We start from the raw sequence: 5649 nt of genomic DNA on the forward strand, positions 1-5649 counted from the left end.
AAATAATATTTAGACTTAAGCATATCAAATGTTTGGCCTTATCATAAAACAGTTTTCCGAAACAACATACACAAATAGCTCTCTTTTGATTCTCTTGCCGTGTTATGTTGATATCTTTCGTCAAACCTTCCGGTTTTCATCTCCATTTCTTGCTCTATACTCTTTCTGAATAAAATAAAATGAATGAAATATCACAACATATATATGTTTACTTGAAATTTGTAAATTTATATATGTTTACATTTACACATATTATTTTTATGAAACATTCATGCCCCAAACATAATATATTTTAACATATTAATATATGTGTCCCAAACATTTAGTGTTAGTTTAGGAACATTACATGTTTGCACTTAAATATATTGTGTTTAAAAATTGTACCCGAAACACATTTTGTTTATATCGGAACATATGGAAAACATATTTTTCTAACAGTGTAGGGTCAATTCTAAAAAATTCTTAAAATTAAAGAAAAAGCCTTTACATTTGTGGAGTTTTTGTATCTTGACCACAAACCAAAAGAGCGTTCAAAAATAGAAGATGTTTTTCAACACTTTATTTTAAAAACGTATACATAGAATAATTTCTACTTAAAGTCGAGTCTTAATTTGGAAATTTAAATTGTCGTTAGCGCGTTTTTAAAGCTCTGTAGCGTGGTTTTTTAGTCTGGAAGGCTGAGGTATATTCAGTCGTTTCCAAGGTCGATCTAAGAACCAACAAACCTTAAATAATAACACAAGCTGGTTTCCCTGACTAGGGTAAATAATTAAGCAATGTTTATTGACGGTAAATTTGTTATATTACAACTTGTACTTGTTTTGGAGGGAAACGTAAGACAAAGGCAGAGCGGTTGGGCGGTAGGTTATGCGCTGGTGTATGTAGCTGGGTTGGACGATTTCGAGTTAATCGTGAACTGTTGTTGTGACGATTTGCAGATGATCGTGAACTTTGCAATGGGGGGTGGTGGCCTGTGCACGGTGTATGTTGATAAAGAAGTTGCGATCGCTGGTAGAGTTGATCGGGGGCGGTTGGAGCGGTCGATTAGTTCGGTATATACTTCGGCAATACGGTTCGGTGATTGCAACTTCGTCGGTGCGCTTCCCGGCTGGTCGGTAGAACCAGTGTTGCCAGGTGATTTTTGACTCTTCCCCCCAAATCTTAAGAAAAAACCCCTAAATTGGTCTAGACTTTTTTCAAAAACCCCCAAAAAATTTAAGAATGTTAATAAGTCAAAAAGGTGTCCCAAAATTCGTTAAAAAATCCTGCAGTGTTACACTTTACAAATTAAATTTAACACAATATATATACTGAAAAAAAAAATTTTTTTTCTGAAGAACAAAATTTCTTTTGAAGTGAATAAAAATCAGTAGATAACATCATTATACCACTTTTCACAAATTCGGGTTTATTTGTCTAAAATTTCGTTCCTGAGGAAAATAATTTGTCTATGGGTATAATAATACAAAATGTATATCAATATAAAGAGCAGACAAAACAATCTAATTCAATGTATAAATCTTTCAAATCAAATTAATTAAAACAATGGCTTATAAAGTACGAATAATAGAAATAAAAAATAAACAAAAATTAAAGTTCTGTAAATATATACATTATTCGCCAAAATTGTAGGCGTGAAATTATGAGACCAATAATTTAATGTTACAATACCATTTCTTAATTTGTTTTTAATTGTATCAAATATTAAAAATGCCCCTTCAACAGATGCGTTTAAAACAGAATGTCATTGCTTACTTGCTTGTATTTAAGAACATTTTTTTTTAATTCATGCCAGATTTGTTCCAAATTTTGTTGAGAATTGCTCCACTTTATAGGGTTTAAAATAATTTTTTACCCCCAAAAACCCAAATAAATGTTACCCCTAAAAATCCCCCTAAACGTGTAAAAAACCCCTAAATTTTGTGGGAAACCCCCCAACCTGGCAACACTGGGTAGAACGGTCACGATGCTGGCCTGGGTGGGTTAGTGTTGTCCATTACCTACACTGAAAAAACAGTGAACCCTTTTCCATTGCAAAATGAACTAAACTGTAGTAATATTGACCATGATTTAGCCCTTAAGATTTTTTTCATTTATAATTCTCTTAAATTTTCTAGTTTATAATTCTCTTAAATTTTAGTTCATCTATAACATTGTAGTTTAGTTCATTTTTACAACACCATAAGATTTATATACCCCTACCAAGTTAAAAAGTCAGTATTATTTTGGTTTACTTGCTTATTTTGTAGGAAACCCGATAATAAAAATTGGTTAACAGTCTCTTTAAAATGTCGACGACTAAACTATTTTTAAATCAATCATTCCACAGTACACAGAAATTAAATAATAAAGGAACAACAAACCGTTTTACTATTATGAAAATTTTCATACATTAAAATTAAACTTTCTTTAAGCAAAAGTACTTTATTATAAATACTTATGATGAAAGTTCTTAATACAATGTTTTTGGTGAATAAAAATTATGACCACGTGGAACAGAGAGTAGTTCATTTGAACCCGCTGTTTGGACATTTTGACTTATCCTTTTTTTATTCATCGTAGGTAATTATTTCACATATCTTGCTGGAAAAAATGGAAACAATAATGAAAATTGTTAACAATTAACACCATGTTATGAAATATAATTTTTAATTCTTCATTTTAGCTTGTAACTTACCATATTTGGGGGCATTTTATCAAATGGTGTAAGGAATTCAACTTTCCTTTGGAAAACGTATCTCATAAAATTTGTACCTGAAACAATTAGAGAAATAATGAAGTATTCTAAATAAACTCATAAAACTGTGTTGTTATCGTTGTGAAGGATATAATAAAATAAATATTCTAGTTGAAAGAAATCCAAAGTTTTAATATAAAACTTACCAATTCTCTATTAAATTGTACGCTGAGGGGAAATATAATAAGTTGTCCAAATTTATTTGGGCTATTCTGAAATTAAATATTTATTTTTTACATTAAATAAAATTATTAAATAGGTTTCCAAAAAATCGAATGAAAAAAATAATAATATGCATAAAAAACCAAATATTCTTGATAGCCCTAGACAGTCATCATTCGTCAAAATGACGACACGTAATTTAATTTTCGATTTAAAATGCATTTTAGTCTATTGGGAAATGGTAAATTTAAGTTATACTAATTCGACCGTTTTATGAATTTTTGTTTTATACTACGTAAAACCAAATTGAATAAGAAAAAAAATTCAAGTTTTGTTCACTTTTTCGCTCACGATGAAAATTATAGCGTCTTGAAATCAGCCGTAGTCAAAATGGCGAAGGATGAATTTAATGTACAAAAAATATGTATGACTGTCCAGGGTTGAAAGAAAGTTAAAGAATCCTTACCAATTCACTATTAAATTACAGGCAAAGGAGTACTAAAAATTTGTCCAAATTTTTAAGGGGTTATTCTGAAATTAAATATTTGTTTTTACATTAAAAATATTATATTGGTTTCCAAAAAATTTGATTGAAGAAATACTAAAATAAGCTATTAAAAACCTGTAATTTTGATGATAAAAACGTCACAAAAACGTAAATATTCTAGATGAAATAAAGGCAATTTCTAAAAGAAAACTTACCAATTCTCTATTTTTTAAATTTGTTCGAATCCATCTGGAGTTGCTCTGAAATTAAATGTTGTTTTTAAAATTTGCAAAATTTTCGTGAAAGAAAAAACATTAAACTGATTTCCAAAAAAATAATTAACAAATAATAATATACATAAAAATATTCCTTTTAAAAGAAAGCCATTTAAAAAATATATACTTACCAATTTATGACTAAACTATACGCTGAGATATAACAAACATTTTCCAAATTCATCTGGAATTGAATATTATTTTTTTACATAGAATAATAAAAATTTCAATACACTTTCAATTTCAACATATTTCCCTAAATATTCTTAATAATTTTTTTCTAAACTACCGATAAAATATTAATAATTTTCATTTAAAAGGTTTAATAAACAAACACCAATATATGTCTCAAAAATCCAAAATAGTACATGCCTTTATATTCCCTTGTTGCATACCTACTTAAAAGATGCAACAGCCCACGCCAACGCCAACTATACAACTGAAGCATGCCAAACAAAACCAAGCAAAGCCAAAACATTCCTACAACAACAAAAACACATGTGCCTTTATTGAAAACAACACCTCATCCAGCCAAAAACCATCAACAAATAACAAACACACACACACAAACCACTAAATGAACAAAAATAAAAACAACCCCACGCTCATGTATACACAACAAAGCTCAAGTAACATCATCTTTACATTAATCACATTCCACGATGCCGATAAAGATCTCTGTACTATGCATTAGTTCATCGCATCTGCTGACAATTTACTCTAAGAATAATATTCGTAAAGGCACACCAGTTTATGAACGATGAAACGTTTAACTTAAAATTTGCAAAATTTTCATGAAATGTTATCTACCATTTAATTACATGTGAACTAAAAATATTTCATTGGGTAATTTTTTACCAACAATTATTAACTATAGGAATTGTCAGTAAGAAATTGCTATCCACTTTCAAGTTCATTTTTCGTAACAAAATATTTTCTCATACAAAAAATCTTATAGTAAATTGTACTTATTATTTAGAAAATACTTTACATTTCACAAGTAGTTTTATAGCATGACAAACGAATTTTTAACTACCAGTTAAAAATTATTTAAGGAAATTTCCATCGTATTTTGTAGGCCATGAACTAAACGTTTGCTACTTAGAATTTGTAAAATTTCCTTTCGAGTAGTTAATTTTCGTTGAAAATACGAAAAATGAACTAAAATTCTGGAAAATTCTTGTAATAAATTATTGTAAAAATCTTCTTAAATTTACGAGACACTTTTTTTTTCTGTGTATGGAATAACATACAATAAAAATAACGTACCCTCAACTTGTGAGGACGGTGTTACCCTCAACTGGTGAGGACTGCGTTAGGTTAGGTGGCAGCCCGATGTATCAGGCTGAAAAACGTTTTGGTGTTCGGTCGAAGCAGGAATCGAACCCACGACCTTGTGTATGCAAAGCGGGCATGCTAACCATTGCACCACGGTGGCTCCCAAAGAAAAGATATATTCCACGGGGGCGAAATTCCCTTTTGTTGTAAAGGATTTTATTAAAGAAAAAATAAATGAAATATTTCACCAATTTCATTCCTAGGAATAGGATTTGAAATTTTGTTATTTTCGATCAAAATCATTGGATCCATGTAAATTTTCTTCTTAAGTGCACTGGCAATGCTTGGCTTCCATATATATAGAAAAAGGTTCGGTTCTAAATCTGTTTCAATAATAGGATCATGGGATTTATGCTTTTTTCAATTTGTTTTGTAAGTCAAGCCACTTTTGTAAGTGGTATTCATACTGCGATTTCGCCATAATATCACTCGATGGTGTTAACAAATATTCAAAATAACAAAAAAGAAACAAATCAGAAAAAAGAATTAACAGCGTGAAGATAAACAAATAATTGGTATATAAAAGCGAATTGGTTGAATGGATTTTTTTATTAACTTCAGTTTTTATAGTTTTGGTTAAATGGAGTCGTTGGCCAAGTGCGGGAGGCTGGAGGTCTTTTTTGTTCATTTTGTTTTTCTCTCCTCCCATA

At 29.8% G+C, this 5649-nt stretch overlaps 1 long non-coding RNA gene across 1 annotated transcript; it reads right to left on the minus strand.

Moving 5' to 3' along the window:
- Positions 1-2465: 2465 nt before the first annotated feature.
- Positions 2466-2950, minus strand: LOC142240271 (uncharacterized). Its single transcript, XR_012723215.1, has 3 exons — positions 2884-2950; positions 2678-2754; positions 2466-2583 (listed from the first exon to the last, which is right to left on the minus strand). It is a non-coding gene; the product is annotated as an uncharacterized LOC142240271 (long non-coding RNA).
- Between the last annotated feature and the right edge of the window lie 2699 nt (positions 2951-5649).

This window comes from Haematobia irritans, chromosome 5, assembly GCF_050003625.1.
Source record: "Haematobia irritans isolate KBUSLIRL chromosome 5, ASM5000362v1, whole genome shotgun sequence".
In the NCBI taxonomy this organism is placed as follows: Eukaryota; Metazoa; Arthropoda; class Insecta; order Diptera; family Muscidae; genus Haematobia; species Haematobia irritans.